At 43.0% G+C, this 17,770-nt stretch overlaps 1 protein-coding gene across 4 annotated transcripts in view; it reads right to left on the bottom strand.

Annotated features, from left to right (window-relative positions):
- The window catches only part of LOC132403735 (uncharacterized), a 65,889-nt gene that overhangs the window by 45,136 nt on the left and 2,983 nt on the right, over positions 1–17,770 (bottom strand). For 2 of the 4 annotated variants that reach the window (XR_009515331.1, XR_009515333.1), the window contains exon 1: positions 7,622–7,831. The gene's annotated coding sequence lies outside the window, so the exon portion shown is untranslated. Of the gene's footprint in view, positions 1–7,621; positions 7,832–17,770 lie in introns of those variants that run through there. The other 2 variants (XR_009515332.1, XM_059987373.1) reach the window with 2 other exon arrangements.

Below are 17,770 nucleotides of genomic sequence, written 5' to 3'. Positions count from 1 at the left end.
GAAGGATACACAAGCTCCTTACGAGTGTGGACAATAAGCAAACTGGTTGAAGCATCAATATAGCCATTTTTTTTAATAAGCAAGTACTCAAAACTTTGAACCCCTTCCTATCCACTCTCATCCTGCTCTGGTCACTTTTCACCCTTTATTACTGCTGTTTCATAAACTTATACGACTGCTTGCTTTATTCGAATAGTGCCAAGAAGATTATGCGGACTTACATAAGCATATCAACCCTCAGGCCGTGTATCCCAGGGACGTGCTAATATCATTTTATGACTGTTTGTGTTAGATCTTAACTATATGTACTGTGGCCTCAGAGGAACGATGTTTTGTTTAGCTGCATAGTTGAACGACAATAAACTTAAATTTGAAACATTCCAACAGTGCATTTTTTAAAATCAATTTACAGTAATGCAGAAGTGATTCACGATGGTGAAAGCAACTTTCACTCTGCAGTAGTGCTGCATACTGTAAGGCTGTAACACAATCTAATTCAGAAAAAACTAAGGCCAACTTTTGGATTTTTCTTTTGTTTTAACTTTTGTAGTGAATAGCTGGATTACTGAGGTAGTTGTACTCTTCACGGTCCCATGGATATTAAATGTCAAAGCTTAAGAAACAATGAAGGCTTGTTAAAAGAGATGAAAGGTAAATGGGGAGAAAAGGTGAGAGCAGAGCCCAAGAACTTCAAAGAGTCAAAATGCAAATCCTTCATCATTTGCAGGCTCCAGGCTCCCCCCTCCATCAGTAATCCCTCAGCACAAGAGATTGCACAGATGCTGGAAATCCGGAGAGACCCACAGAAAATGATGGAGGAACTCAGCAGATCAGGCAGCATCTTTGGAAAGGGAAAAAAAGAGTGGAATGTTGTGCGCCAAGTCCTGATGAAGGGTCTCGGCTTGAAATATCGGCTCTTTATTCCTTTCCATAGATGCTGCCTGACCTGCTGAGTTCCTCCAGGATTTAGCGTGTAATCTGACCAGTCCAACCTATCTCATTGCTGCTGTGTCATTGCTCACCTCACTGTGAAACAGATTTAGATTTAGCTTTATTTGCCTCATGTTTTCTCTAACTTCTGGTCATTTTTCCCCTCCCCATTTGTTCTTCTTCCATTTCCCACCCTAAATCCCCTCTTACCTCTTCTCTTCTCCTGGTACCCCTCCTCTTTCCCTTTTTCCCATGGCCCACTCTCCTATTAGATTCCTTCTTCTTCAGCTCTTTACCTCTTCCATCTCTCACCTCCCAACTTCTCACTTCATCCTCCCTTTCCCCTCCCACCTACCTTCCTCCCTCACCTGTCTTCACCTATCACCTGCAAGCTGGTAGCTACTTCGCCCTTCCTGATGAAGGGTCTCAGCCCAAAACGCCAACCGTTTATTCCTCTCTTTACAACTTTACAACTCCTCCCTCAGAGTGTCAGACACCCTGGGCCAATAGGCTGGTCCTGGACATTTTTCCACCTGGCATAATTAGCTTATTATTATTTAATTATTTATGGTTTTATATTGCTATATTTCTACACTATTCTTGGTTGGTGTGACTGTAACGAAACCCAATTTCCCTCGGGATCAATAAAGTATGTCTGTCTGCCTGTCTCTCCAGAGATGCTGCCTGGCCTGCTGAGTTCCTCCAGCATTTTGAACATGGAATGTTACCATTGCCACAACACACAAACACAAAACAATTAGCATGCTTTTTGAAATATGGAAAATTAACTTAATCTATTATTTATATTCAAAACAGTAAGTGACTACCAAAGCAATTTTATTTGAACAGCTAAACCTTTACTGTGTGTAACCAAAACGATTTTTATGCTGGCAATATTTTGTTTACAATAGTGGTCACCATTTCTGTAAGTTTCCATTATTGAATAGAACACTAATGCAGAATTTCTGGGTCTCAATTTTTTTCATATTTTCTTATGCCATTCTGTGATCAATCCTGGACCCAACATGTTGATATGATCATTCAGAAGCCACACCTGTGGCTATATTTCATTAGTATTTGAAGAGATATGCTTATGTCACCAAAGACGTCAACAAATTTCTGCAAGTGTACTGCGGAGATCATAGTGACACGTTGTATCACCGTCTGGTATGGAGGTTTTTTTTTTAGTGTGTCGCACCAGACAGTCAGCCATTCTGGTCTGGCGCGTGGTGTCAGGATTGGTCTCCTTTCGGATTAACCGGGTCACAGTATGAACGTTCCTGATTCGACCCTTGTTTTTTTTTACGAGGCCGAGTGGCTAGCTTGACGCTCAACCCAGCACGGATAAAAAGCGTGTTCAGGGGTGGCCCGACTTGGATTCGAACTCGGGAGCTTTCGCTCCGGAGTCCAGCGCTGATGCCATTGTGCCACCAGCACAGGATTGGAAAATCTACAGAGGGTTGTAGGCTCAGCTGTCTGCATCACGAGCAAATCCCTCCCCACCATCAAGGTAATGCCTCAGGAAGGTAGCATCCATCATTAAAGACCCTCCCCATCTCGGACATGCAGTTTCTCATTTCTACCATTAGGGAGGAGGTAGAGGAACCTCAAGACCCACACTCAACTTTTTTTTAGAACTATTTCTTGCCTTCCACCATCAGGTTTCTGAGCAGTCCGTGAAACCTCTGAATTCAGTCTCTTTTTGAATTGTTTGTTTATTTTTTCGTATTTCTTATTGTAACTTGTATTTTTTATTTATTACAATGTACTGCTGCCGCAAAGCGACAGCTTTCACCGTGTCAGTGATTCTGAATCTGAAACTGGATTTAACACAATGCCAGCATACAGCAGAGTAATTTGTTGTTAATTTGCACCAATGTAAAACAACCAGTTCTTCCCCTCTTGCCAGTTTTAGGGTTTCCACATTCTAGTGATGACTCACCATTGTTTCATTCTAACTTACTCAAATGCTCAGGAAGCGGACATCCCTGGGAAGGGTAAAACTATCACTCATCTATTGCTGATGATGAGGAGCCACATCCACACTGTTATTTTTCAATGTATTAGTGAAGTTACAACTCCTGTCAAGATGGAGCTGGCGGGACACGGTGACAATTTGCAAGCAGCAAACAGAACTACTAGCTATTCTATTAATTATACTTTTTCTGGACTACAATCACCGCAGACTGCAGCCTGTATTTTTTCTTTGGAACCTGTGCTTCTGAACCAACTTTATGAGTTTCCATTTTCGCAGTCTGCTGAAGGATTTAATGAACTGGACTCTTGAGAGTGCAAGTACGGCCAAGGTGGCCGTTGCCGGAGAGGACTTGGGGCCAGACTGAAACTTTGGGCCGGATCAGATTGGTGGGCCTAAGCCCAAAAGCAGAAAATGAACTGATGTCTGGCCGATTTAAGAATGGAGCCAGATCAAAAAGATCGAAGCTGAGGGCAAAGGATGAACCGGTATTCAGCTCACTACTCGGAGAAGCTTTACTCTCCTCTGTGCTGAACTGGCTCCATCTGTGGCCTACAGCCATCAGGCTCCTGGACCATCTACAGTGCTGAACTGGCTCCATTCATAGATTCACTTTCGGGCACTCTGTGGGTTATGCTGTTTGCACGATTTATTCTTTTTCTTTTGCAAAGTGTGTGTGTGTGTGTATGTGTGTGTGTGTGTGTGTGTGTGTGTGTGTGTGTGTGTGTGTGTGTGTGTGTGTGTGTGTGTGTGTGTGTGTGTGTGTGTGCGTGCGTGCGTGTGCATATATATATAAATAAATAAAGGTTTTTATTGTGTTTGTTTTCCCGTAAGTGCCTACAAGGTGACGAATCCCAGGGTTGTATATGTTATATGTACTTTGATAATAAATGTACTTTGAAGTTTGGAGCTTGAGTGACTCACTGGGCCCTGACAAAGAGCTGTTAGAAGTATTTAGGTTTATTATTAACTTTATTTTACTTCTCACATGTACATTTTGAACATTAAGTGAATTGTACTTTTTGTATCAATAGCCAATACAGTCTGAGGTTGGGCCGGGAGCAGTTTGCCAGTGTCATCATGCTTCCGGCATCGATATAGTCAACAGTGTCTTTGGAATGTGGGAGGGGAGCGGAGCATGCAGGGGATACCTACGCAGCCATGGCGAGAATGAACAAATTCCTTACATACAGTGGCAGGAATTGAACCCCTATCACCCCATCGCTCACACTACAAAGCATTGTGCTAACTGCTATGTCACCTTGCTGCTCTCACAGAGCCAAGCAACATGGAAGCAGGCCTACGGCCCAGCTTGTCCATGTCAACTAAACTGGCCCCCTGAGCTAGCCCTGTTTCCCCATGTCTGAAACCATATCACTCTAAATATTTCATAACTATGTCCTTATCTAAATGTCCTTTAGACATAATAATTGTACCCACCTCTGGCAGCTTGTTTCATATACATATGCACTACCCTCTGTGTGAAGAAGTTATTTCTCTGGTCCCTTTTAAATGATGGGTCGTTTTGGACCTCATTACCACAGGAAAAGAGTCTGTTCTTTCACCTTATCTATTCCCTTCTTGATTGTATAAACAGCTGTATTTTAGGAAGTCGTTGGTCTGGAGTCTCATATGGCCAGCTGGGTAAGGATGGCAGATTTCACAAGATCACAAGACAAAGGAGCAGAAGTAGGCCATTCGGCCCATCGAGTCTGCTCCGCCACTCCACCATGAGCTAAACTATTCTCCCATCTAGTCCACTTTCCAGCTTTTTCCCCATATCCCTCGATACCCTGACTAATTAGATACCTATCAATCTCCTCCTTAAACACCCTCAATGATCGGGTCTCCACAGCTATATGTAGCAACGAATTCCATAAATCCACGACCATCTGGCTAAAAAAATTTCTCCTCATCTCTGTTTTAAATGGGTACCCTCTAATTCTAAGACTGTGGCCCCTTGTCCTGGAATCACCCACCAAGGGAAACAGCCTTTCCACATCTACTCTGTCCAACCCTTTCAACATTCAAAATGTTTTTATGAGATCCCCTCTAATTCTGCTATACTCTAATGAATACAGTCCAAAAGCTGACAAACGCTCCTCATATGTTAGTCCCTGCATTCCAGGAATCATCCTCGTAAATCTTCTCTGAACTCTCTCCAACATCAGTACATCCCTTCTTAGATAGGGGGCCCAAAGCTGCACACAGTATTCCAAATGGGGTCTCACCAGTGCCCCATAGAGCCTCATCAACACCTCCTTACTCTTATACACTATTCCTCTTGAAATGAATGCCAACATAGCATTCGCTTTCCTTACTGCCTATCCAACCTGGTGGTTAACCTTTAGGGTATCCTGCACGAGGACCCCCAGATGTCTCTGCACTTCCAATTTTTGAACTTTTTCCCCATCTAAATAATAATCTGCCCGATTATTTCTTTTTCCAAAATGTACCATTGTACATTTCTCAATATTGTATCTCATCTGCCATTTCTTTGCCCACTCTCCTAAACTGACCAAGTCTCTCTGCAACCTTTCCATTTCTTCAGCACTTCCTGCTCCTCCACCTATCTTGGTGTCATCCGCAAACTTAGCAACAAAACCATTTAATCCAAAATCTAAAGCAATGATATACAGTGTAAAAAGAAGCAGCCCCAACACCGACCCCTGCGGAACACCACTAGTAACCAGCAACCAACCAGAATAGGATCCCTTTATTCCCACCCTTTGCTTTCTGCCTATCAGCCAATGCTCCACGCATTCCAACATCTTTCCTGTAATTCCATGGGCCCTCATCTTATTAAGCAGCCTCTTATGCGGCACCTTATCGAAGGCCTTTTGAAAATCCAAATACACAACATCCACAGCCTCTCCCTTGTCAATCTTATTTGAGATTACCTCAAAAAATTACAATAGGTTGGTGAGGCAGGATCTTCCTTTCATGAAACCATGCTGACTTGGGCATATCTTGTCATGCACCTCGAGGTATTTCATAACCTCGTCCTTGAGGATTGACTCCAATAACTTTCCAACTACCGATGTCAGACTAATAGGTCTATATTTCTCTTTTTGCTGCCTCCCTCCTTTCTTAAACAGTGGAACTACATTTCCAACATTCCAGTCCTCCGGAACCATGCCAGAGTCTATTGATTCCTGGAAGATCATTTCCAATGCCTCCACAATCTCCAATGCCACCTCCTTCAGAACCCGTGGGTGCACCTCATCCGGTCCGGGAGACTTATCTAGCTTCCCAAGCACTTGCTCTCTAGTAATCTTGACTGTACCTAATTCTATTCCCTGAGACCTCTGGCTATCAGGAATGTTGCTAACATCTTCCACTGCGACGACTGTTGCAAAATACTTATTTAGTTCCTCTGCCATCTCTTTGTCATCCATTATAATTTCTCCAGCATCATTTTCAATCGGTCCTATATCTACCCATGTCACTCTTTTACTCTTCATATATATTTTTTTAAAAACTCTTAGTATCCTTTTTTATGTTAATTGCCAACTTCCTTTCATAATTCATCTTTTCTTTCCTAATGACTTCCTTAGTTTCCTTCTGTAAGTTTTTAAAAGTCATCCAGTCCTCAGTTTTCCCACTAATTTTTGCTTCCTTGTCTGCTGTCTCTTTTGCTTTTATTTTAGCCTTATCCTCTCTCATTAGCCACATTTGTGCCATTTTTCCATTCATGATTTTCTTTTTTCTTGGAATATATATTTCCTGCACTTTCCTTACTTCTTGTAGGAATTTCATCCAATTCTGCTCTACCGTCCCTCCTTCTCTGCTATTGTCTGGAAGTTGCCTGCAATATTCGAGCTGTCTATTAGTTGGATACTTTTTGTTTTAAAATTCCAGATGAGTTAATTAATTTATATTTCTCAGTTACTGGGAGGGAGATGGGGAGTTGGCACAGTGGCCCAGCAGGTAGCGCTTCTGTCTCACATCTCCAGAGGCCCTGGTTCAATCCTGACTTCTGATGTGTGGAGTTTGCACACTCTCCAGTTCCCTCCCACATTCCAGAAGACGTGATAGGACATGACAAGTGGCCCCTGGTGCAGGTGAGTGGTGGGGCACTCACGTACTGCATTGGTGGGCTTATTAGAAAGAAGAGATTACAGGGAAGTGTGTAGGAGATTGGTTGTTACAACAGGCACCCAACAGTGCCATCTTCCGGGGTTTAGATGCTCTCCGGAATATGGATAGCTGACATGGTCCCTTTAAAGATTCAGGCCGCCCCACTAATTGACAGCCATGTCACGATTCCAGGATTTTAATACATAAAGAGCACCTGAACTGAGGTCGGTGCTCAATCGCCAGCTCAACTTTGGATTCTCACCAGACGTCTAGTTTAGAACCCTGCCTCATATTGTATCTTGATTCTAATCTCTGATACTCCAGCACTGGGGTCTGAACCATTCTCACCAGGTCTCTCGTCACACTTGTGGTGTTGTGGGCAGTTTAGAAGGTTGTTGTAGATTACAACAGGACACTCCACCTTCCTATTCTGGCCTCTTCCCCCTTCCTTTCCAGTCCGGATGAAGGCTCAACTGTTTACTCCCCTCCATAGGTGCTGCCCGGCTTGCTGAGTTCCTCCAGCATTTTGTGTGTTACGAGAGGACCTTAACAGGATGCAGAGCCAGGTTGAGAAGTGGCAGATGGGGCTCGATCTGGCAAGGTGCGCAGCGATTCATTTTGGAAGGTTGAACTTACTGTACTGTTTGTTAGATGTTCTAGCGGGTGTGGACTTGATGGCTGAAATTACCTTCATCACAATCCTGAAAGATATACATACAAATATGAGCGCTACTCAGAGCTCGGAAATTTGTGGATCAAGCTGAGAATATGGAATATTTGAACTGCAGGTGGCCATCACTAGATGCAATGTTAAAGGCAGGGTTATGTCAGACCAGTTTGAGTCTGATTTCCTTTGTCATACTGTATCCTATGCACTGGAGGTGCTCTTTTGTTGACATAAGAAATAAGACTCTGTGTCATTGTCAAGATTTTGACAAAGTATTGTAAAGTGTAATCTGCACCTGCATGTATCATTTAGATGGAGAGCTTACGCAACAGTTTATGCACAGACAGGTCACTTTCACCCAAACTATTGTGTAAGTGAAGCAAATAAATATTTCATAAAATGCTGGTGGAACTCAGCAGTCCAGGCAGGATCTATGGAAAAGGTAAACCGTCGACCTTTCGGGTCAAGACCTTTTAGGTCAAGATCTTCCATCAGGAGTCCATAGATGCTGCCTGACCTGTTGTGTCCCTCCAGCACTTTGTGTGGGTTCCTCTGGATTTCCAGCATCTGCAGATTTTCTCTTGTTTTGTGATTGGATTACTACACTGTGAAGTCTGCTTCAGAGATGCCTCCCCGAAGAAGTTTAAATCTTTGCTTCAACGGGAGTTCAGAGATACTTTCTCACTGCTCAGTGTGTCCTGATGACGGGTCTTGGCCTGAAACATCAACTGTTTACTCTTTTCCATAGATGGTCCATGGCCTGCTGAGTTCCTCCAGCATTTTATGTGTGCTAATTGGATTTCCAGCATCTGCAGATTTTGTCTTTGCAAATAAATATTTTGCTATTAGTCAGAGGTACTGATATAAAGTCTTTGTTCACATTGACATCATTGCAGAGGTTTGCAATATCACTTGATGGCAATGATTTAAAGTAGTGATTTGCATATTGAATTTTAGCATTGGCTGCCCTAACCTGATAACTGTTTCCAGTATCTCTGGCATCTTTAAGTCTGAAGTTCCTACATCACTTAATACCAATAGCACTGTTGCATCTTTCCCTCAGAATCAGCTCACTGTATTGTTATGTACCTGTGACACGTGACAGTGGTACCTTTGTCACGTGACTGGGGTTGAAGCTATACTGGACTTGAGGTAATGGTCTTGTGATGGTGGAGTGACATCATTTTCCCGCCAGTAGAGGTCATGTGACAGGTTTTTTTTTACAGGGTATAAAAGGAGGACCCCTCCCTGTGAGGAGGGGCAGTTCGTGGCTGGATTTGCCAAGTTGACTTCATGCCACTGCGTGATTTAATGTTATGACGCAGTTTAGTTGAAAGATGAAGTTTTATCTAATGCCTAAAGTTTAAAAGGTCATTTCCAGCAGTTTCTTTACAATACTGCTAGTTAAGAATCAGTGGAGAGTGAAGATCGGAGTTCGGGAGATAGAAGATCGAGGAGAATCGATTTCGATTGTGAAACGGGTTCGACCTTGTTTGATCCTTGTTTGGAAGGAATTTGTTGACTGTTCTCGTGTTAATCCCTGTGAAATAGTAGAAAGGATTGAGGACAGTGTTTTAAAGGAAAGGTCAGTGCCTTTTAAACCGTTTCGTTACGTAAATTCTTCGTGGGAAAAAGTTCAATTTGGGAACCGAAGCAACACGACGTGAAAGAGAATCTAAATCGTCTTAAAAAGTCTCTCCCTTAAATGGACTGTGAGCATTTTGAACTTTTGGCAATACTACTTTGAAGAACTGTTTTTGCAAGATCGCTTTAAGAACTGTTTAAGCTTCATTGCTTTAGGAACTGTTTAAGCTGCCGCACAGCAGCTGATTTCCGGTTACATTAGTGATTTGTTTACTTTTGGGGGTTTGTTTTCAGTGTTTAATAAACGTGTTATTTGTTATAAAAAGCCTTGCCTAACTCATATATTTATTGTTGCTTGAATCCGTAACAGTATCCACTGATTTAATTCATAAAACTGTTACCAGATGGAGCCACTCATGCAAAACTCATTAACATACTGAATAAAACCTCAGTTTGATTACTTTCTGATGAGATGTTTTGGTTGTTGCTTACAGTCATTGATCCTGTCTTTCAAACCTAATACCAAGTAGGAAGTTGAGGCCACTAGATATAGGAGCAGAATTAGGGCATTTGGTGCATCAAGTCTGCTCTGCCATTTCATCATGGCTGATCAATTTCCTTCTCAGCCCGAATCTCCTGCCTTCTCCCTGTAACTGTTCATACACTGACTAAATGAGAATCTATCAACCTCTGTCATAACTATACCCAATGACTTGGCCTCCGCAGTTGCATGTGGCAATGAATTCCACAGATTCACCACACGCTGGCTAAAGAAATTCCTCCTCATCTCCATTCTAAATGGACTTCCCTCTATTCTGAGGCTGTGTCCTCTGGTCCTAGACTCTCCCACCATAGGAAACATCCTCCCCACCTCCACTCTATTGAGGCCTTTAAACATTTGAAAGGTTTCGATGAGTTCCTCCCTCATTCTTCTGAATTCCAGTGAGTACAAGCCTGGAGTCATCAGGCCCTCCTCACATGGTCATCACCATCATTACATGCAGTGCCATATGATGTAGACAGTCATGGTCCCATGACCATGATTACTCTTGGCAAATTTTTCTACAGATGTGGTTTGCCATTGCCTTCTTCTGGGCAATGTCTTTACAAGACAAGTAACCCATCCATTACCAATACTCTTCAGAGACTGTCTGCCTAGCATAAGTGGTTGATATGCACCAGCTGCTCGTACGACCACCCACCATCTGCTCCCATGGCTTCACGTGACCCTGATCGGGCTGGTGAGGGGGGTGGGGCTCCACCTTGCCCAAGGGTGACATGCAGGCTAGCAAAGGGAAGGAGGTGCCTTACACCTCGGCTGGCAGAGACAGTTCTCCACCACCACCACCCAACCTCCTATGGTAACCCTTTCATTCCTGGAATCATTCTCGTGAACATCCTCTGAACCCTTTCCAATATCAGCACATCCTTTCTTAGATAAGGGGCCCAAAACTGCTCACAATACTCCGTGAGGTCCTACCAGTGCCTTATAAACACTCAGCATTACATCCTTAGTCCTCTCAAAATGAGTGCTAATATTACATAGAAACATAGAAATACAGAAAACCTACAGCACAATACAGGCCCTTCGGCCCACAATGCTGTGCCAAACATGTACTTACATTAGAAATTTCCTCGGGTTACCCGTAGCCCTCTATTTTTCTAAGCTCCATGTACCTATCCAGGAGTCTCTTAAAAGACGCTGTCATATCTGCCTCCACCACCGTCGCCAGCAGCCCATTCCACGCACTCACCACTCTCTGAGTAAAAAACTTACCCCGACATCTCCTCTGTAGCTACTTCCAACACCTTAAAACTGTGCCCTCTCATGTTAGCCATTTCAGCCCTGGGAAAAAGCCTCCATTGTCCACACGATCAATGCCTCTCATCATATTATACACCTCTATCAGTCACCTCTCATTCTCTGTCACTCCAAGGAGATAAGGCCAAATTCACTCAACCTATTCTCATAAGGCATGCTCGTCAATCCAAGTAACATCCTTGTACATCTCTTCTGCACCCTTTCTATAGTTTCCACATCCTTCCTGTAGTGAGGTGACTAGAACTGAGCACAGTACTCCAAGTGCCCAGGGTCCTATTTAGCTGTAACATTACCTCTTGGCTCTTGAACTCAATCCCACGGTTGATGAAGGCCAATGCACATTTGCCTTCTTAACCACACAGTCAACCTGCACAGCAGCTTTGAGTGTGCTATGGACTTGGACCCCAAGATCCCTCTGATCCTCCACACTGCCAAGAGTCTTACCATTAACACTGTGTTCTGCCTTCATATTTGACCTACCAAAATGAACCACCTCACACTTAAATGAGTTGAACTCCATCTGTCACTTCTCAGCCCAGTTTTGCATCCTATCAATGTCCCACTGTAACTTCTGACAGCCCTCTACATTATCCACAACACCTCCAACCTTTGTGTCATCAGCAAATTTACTAACCCATCCCTCCACACTTCTTCATCCAGGTGATTTATAAAAACCACGAAGAGAAGGGGTCCCAGAACAGATCCCTGAGGCATACCTCTGGTCACCAACCCCCATGCCACCACTCTTTGCCTTCTGTGGACAAGTCAGTTCTGGATCCACAAAGCAATGTCCCCTTGGATCCCATGCCTCCTTACTTTCTCAATAAGCCTTGCATGGGGTACCTTTTCAAATGCATTGCTGAAATCCATATACAATACATCTACTGCTCTACCTTCATCAACGTGTTTAGTCACATCCTCAAAAACTTCAATCAGGCTCGTAAGGCACGACCTGCCTTTGACAAAGCCATGCTGACTATTCCTAATCATATTATGCCTCTCCAAATGTTCATAAATCCTGCCTCTCAGGATCTTTTCAATCAAATTACCAACCACTGAAGTAAGACTCACTAGTCTATAACTTCCTGGGCTATCTCTACTCCCTTTCTTGAATAACGGAACAACATCTGCAACCCTCCAATCCTCTGGAACCTCTCCGATCCCCAATGATGATGCAATGATCATTGCCAGTGCTCAGCAACCTCCTCCCTCACCTCCCACAGTAGCCTGGGGTACGTCTCATCCGGTCCCAGTGACTTACCCAACTTGATGCTTTCCAAAAGTTCCAGCACATCCTCTTTCTTAATGCCTTACTCAGCATCGACTCAACCTGTAATCCTCTCTTTCTCTCTTCCTCAATTTGCAACAAGGAGGACAGAAAGAAAGCAACTTAAAAGAAAGGATATAAAGATTTTATGAACATACCTATCCCTGTAACAATCTAAATTTTTATCATTACCATTACCAATGACAGTGCTACAGGAACTGCAACTAATATGATACAAAGAAGAGATTCAGATGTTGGACAGACTGTTGTTATAGTTGGAGATTTTAACTTTCCACATATTGACTGGGTCTCCCAAACTGTAATAGGATTAGATGGGAGTTTGTCATTTTTTTCAGGAAAATTTCCTTCACCAGTATGTAGAATCCCAATGAGAGATTGTGTGATACTTGATCTGCTACTAGGGAATAAGACAGGGCAGGTGACAGAAGTTTGTATAGGGGAGCACTTTGCATCCAGTGATCACAATATCATTAGTTTCAAAAAAAATATGCAAAAAGGTAGGTCTGATCCGTGGGTTGAAATTCTAAATTGGAGAAAGGTCAATTTTGATGGTATCAGAAAGGATCTGGCAAGTGTGGAATGAGGCAGGCTGTTTTCTGGCAAAGGTGTACTTGGTTAAGCGGGAGGCCTTCAAAAGTGAGATTTTGAGAGTTCAAAGCTTGTATGTACCAGGCAGGATAAAAGATAAAAATAACAAGTGGAGGGAACCTTGGTTTTCAAGAGATATTGAGGCCCTGGTTTAAGTAAAGAAAAGGAGGTGCATAGCAGGTATAGACAGGTAGGAACATGTGAGCAGGGGTGTATCTACAGAAAATAGCGCCTATGGCAAGCACTGTAATTGCGCCCCTGTCCAAACATCTGACACCCATCTTTTAGATAATTTTACCAGAATATCAGCTCAAAAATACAAGTCAAGCTCATTAATCTTTTAATTAACAAATTATGGCACTACATGAAAATTATAACTGCACCTTCCTTGCTTTCACAATTGGTCTATGATGTGATCAAAGTCAGTTTTTTCGGTTTCTTCACTTTCTACACTCAGCAGAGCAAGGTCACAGAGTCAGCCTTGACCCATGGAGGCTCTCAAATACGAAAGTATTAGTTTTAACTTGCTGAATGATCTCTCACAGCTGGCAATGGAAATTTTGATGAATTATCTGAATAGATAATTGCTATCTGAATAGCAATGTGAAGATTTAGGAAGACGCTCTCATCTCCATACTGAACAATAAGTTCAAGCTCTTCAGGTCTTGATATTTTCATGTTCACCCACCTTAATAGCAACATTCTGCTATCCAAAATTTCTTCACATAGCTGCTGTCCATCAACATCAGAGCTGTACAATTCACCCAAATTTTCACACTTCTTCTTTAGGTCGTTACTGCTGGCACTGTAACACATTCCCTCAACATTGAGAAGGAACCCAAACTTGGCGTCGGTGTCATGCAAACGAGTGAATTTCGTCCATTTTTCTGTGAAGACGTCGAGTGTTCCTTTCATGGCTCTTTCCATTTCCTCCTTAGCTGTTAACCCAGCATCTCTCGAGTTCTTATCAGCCATTCGGTTCTTTCGTCTCTGACATCTTTCAAATTCAATATTCCATTCTTGACAGAGACCGACTCCTTCTTCCAGTGACTCACTGACCAACACTTCCCTTTCACCATAAAGATTATTTCAGAGGGCTTTCAAATCCAGGGCAACATAGTGGAAGTTCATGCCAGAACCATGCAGCCTCTTTTGAGAATGAGTACTTTGTTCCAAAATCCTAGCAAAATCAGAAAATCACAACTCAACATGCAGTTGTGCAGCTACCTTGCATCACTTCTTGTCTCATTGGTCTCGTATTCATTGTCTATCATGTCCTGGAGAACTTGAAGTATCTCCTCAAAGTACTTGTTGAAGGGCTTCACTGCTATGTCCTTGCACTCCACCTGGTTTCGGACTCCAACTTAACAACCACAGGCATGGCGTTTCTGAGTTTTTCCCAGCACTGTGTTGAATGAGAGAAAAACGCATAGAGAGCTTCAATGGTTCCAAAAAATGTGACCATCATTGTATCCTGCTTGGCTGCATGAACACCCACCAAGTTGAGTGAGTGATTGCCGCAATTTACAAATACTGCCAGGTTGTTTTTTTCACTTATTCTTTGATGAACACCACTTCTGTGTCCAGCCATCAGAGCAGCATTGTCATAGCAGTGTGACCGACAATCTTGTAGCTTCATTTCGTCCTCTAGCTGTTTCACAATGTCTTCAACCAAGCTGTCAGCATCCTTCTGGGTTATCTGGATAAAACCAAGGAAGGACTCTCTAACATGGACTTTTTTCCTCTCAAAATCAACTTCCACGTACCTCACTACTTCTGACATCTGCTGATCAAGAGTCCAGTCAAAATGAAACCATAGTATTTGGCTTTACGAATGCTTCTCCGTAAACTCTGGCGAACAGTGGATGCCAACATGTGGATGAATTTGTTCTGGACACCCGGTGAAAGGTAAGACGTGGATCCACAATGACTTTCCAAATGAGTGAGGTGTTCTTTCATGACAGGGTCAAAGATGGCCAGTACTTTCAGTAAGCCAAGGAAATTTCCCAAATTGGAGTCATCGTCTAGCTGAAGTGACTCCCTGTGTCCTCACAAAGCCAGGTTCTAAGTCGCAAGGAATTTTATGCAGTGAAGGATTCTTGTCAAGATATCACACCACTTCTGCTTTCCCTTCTCAATCTGTGACTGAAATACCACGTCAATAACTCCTCTGTTTCCAGCTAAATTTCTTTCCATTTCTTTCCACTGTGTGAGCATTCCCAATGATTCTTGGCATTTTCATGAACACTGATCCTTTTAGGTGCTTTCCACTGGTTGAATCCACTTTCCTGCTCCAATGAAGATTGATGGTCTGACTGGGAATAGAGAAGACAACAGGTACAAAAGACAAACTTTATAGAAGGGGAATAGACCAGCCATGAGTGAGTCACTTCCTCATCACGACCATTTCCCAATTTCCTCTTGAACCAACTTTTGTTCATTGAACAGTTATTTGTTGGTAGGAAAGGCCCCTCACTGTTCTGGAAATACTTCGAACCCAGGTTTATTATTTCTGTTCTCAACGCATCAGGCAAAATTGCTTTTCCAGTATCCTTGTTGAACTTTAAAAGTCCAATGTCATGCTGTTCAATTACCTCTGGTATGACAGTTCGAGGCTCTTTGACACCATCCAGTTCACCAGGTTCAGTGTCGTCAGGTAAAATCTCGTCAATAAACTCAACATCACCACCACCACCATCGTCTTCCCCTCCTGTCATGTCCACATTCTCTGTGGCAGCCTCACTCTTAATCTTGTCATACTCAGATTTATCTGACTTGACTTCCTCCTCGGCTTGTGACGCATTTGTACTTGATCCACCTTCGGATTCTAACAAACTTTTAGCAGGTGCAGGCGACTCCATGGAATGTGTCAAACTACTTGTTCCAGGCTTTTCAAAGAAGGGCATGAAAAACTTGCTCGACTTCTTGGCTTCCTCCGCCTTCAACTTTCGTCTCTTCCATCCTTCAGCTCCATTTTCCTTCTTCTTCGTGAAGAAACGCTTCATGGTCTTCATACACAATGCTCTGAAATAAGCCCATCCTAGTGCTTCTCACCCATGATAATCAAAGACAGATCATACATCTGAAGAAAATTCTTTTTTCACTATCCGAGGATGGCTTGCCTGACTTTAATAGAATCTGCTCAGTGGCGCCCCCTTCCAGTGGCGCCCAGGGCACGTGCCATACCTGCCATACCTTAGATATGCCGCTGCACGTGAGGTGCTTATGGAGTATAAGAAATACAAGAGAACACTTAAGAAAGAAATCAGGAGGTCTAAAAGAAGCAATGAGGTTGCCCTAGCAGACAAGGCGAAGGAGAATCCTAAGGGATTCTACAGATTTGTTAGCAGAAAAATGATTGCAAGGGACAAAATTGGTCCTCTGGAAGATCAGAATGGTAATCCATGTGTGGAGCCGAAGGGATTTGAGAGATCTTAAATGATTTTTTTTTTGCATCTGTATTTACTCAGAGAACAGACAGAGTCTATAAAAGTGAGGCAAATTGACATTGACTTCATGGACCCTGTACAGATTACAGAGGAGGAGGTTTCTGCTGTCCAGAGGCAAATTAGTGTTGATAAATCCCCAGGACCTGACAAGGTGTTCCCTCAGACCCAGCGGGGGTTGGGAGGGGGGCAAGTACAGAACTTGGTGGAGCCCTAGCAATGATAGTTAAGTCATCCTTAGCGACAGATGGGACCCCAGAAGACTGGAGGATAGCCAATGTTGTTCAGGTGTATAGAAATAAACAGGGAAATTATATGTCATTAAGCGTGACATCATTAGTGGGTAAGTTGTTGGAAGATATTCTAAGGGACTGGATATATAAGTATTTGGATCAACAGGGACTGATTACGGATAGTTAGGATGGCTTTGTGTGCAGTAGGACATGTCTAATCAAACTTGTAGAGTTTATCGAAGAAGTTACCAGGAAAGCTGTAGTAGTTGTCTACATGGACTTTAACAAGGCATTTGACAAGGTCCCACCTGGATGGTCGGTCAAGAAGTTCAGTCGCTCAGCATTCAAGAAGTCGTAGTAATTTGAATTAGACTTTGGCTTTGTGGGAGAAGCCAGAGAGTGGAGCAGATGGTTGCCTCTCTGACTGCAGGCCTGTGACTCGTGGAGTGGCACAGGGATCGGTGCTGAGTCCATAGTTGTTTGTCATCAATGTCAATGGTCTGGATAATAATGTGGTTAACTGGACCAGCAAATTTGCAGGCGACACCAAGATTCGGGGTGTAGTGGACAGCGAGGAAGGCTATCATGTGTTGTGGTGGGATCTGGACCAGCTGGAAAAATGGGCTGAAAAATGACAGATGGCATTTAATGTAGACAAGTGCGAGGCTTTCCACTTCAGTAGAACCCACCAGGGTAGGTCTTACAAAATGAAGGGAACTGAGGAGTGTGGTAGGACAAAGAGTGTGGTATTACAGATCAATATTCATTGGAAGTGTCATTACAGGTAGGTATGGTGGTAAAAAATGCTTTTGGTACATTAGCCTTCATAAATCAAAGTACAGGAGATAGGATGTTAGGTTGAAGTTGTATAAGACATTGATGAGGACTAATTTGTATTGGATGCAGTTCTGGTCACCAGCCTACAGGAAAGATGTAGATAAGGTTGAAAGAGTACAGAGAAAACTTACAAGGATGTTGCTGGGTCTGGAGGACCTGAGTTATAAGGAAAGATTGAATAGGTTAGGACTTTATTCATTGGAACATGGAAGGCTGAGAGAAGATTTGATAGAGTACTGTATACAAAATTATGAGGGGTATAGATAGGGTAAACACAAGCAGGCTTTTTTCCACAGAGGTTGGGTGGGACTACAACTAGA

The sequence above is a fragment of the Hypanus sabinus genome, chromosome 13, assembly GCF_030144855.1.
Source record: "Hypanus sabinus isolate sHypSab1 chromosome 13, sHypSab1.hap1, whole genome shotgun sequence".
In the NCBI taxonomy this organism is placed as follows: domain Eukaryota; kingdom Metazoa; phylum Chordata; class Chondrichthyes; order Myliobatiformes; family Dasyatidae; genus Hypanus; species Hypanus sabinus.
Note: the sequence above shows the minus strand (reverse complement) of the source record. Positions and strands in the feature narration are given on the sequence as shown.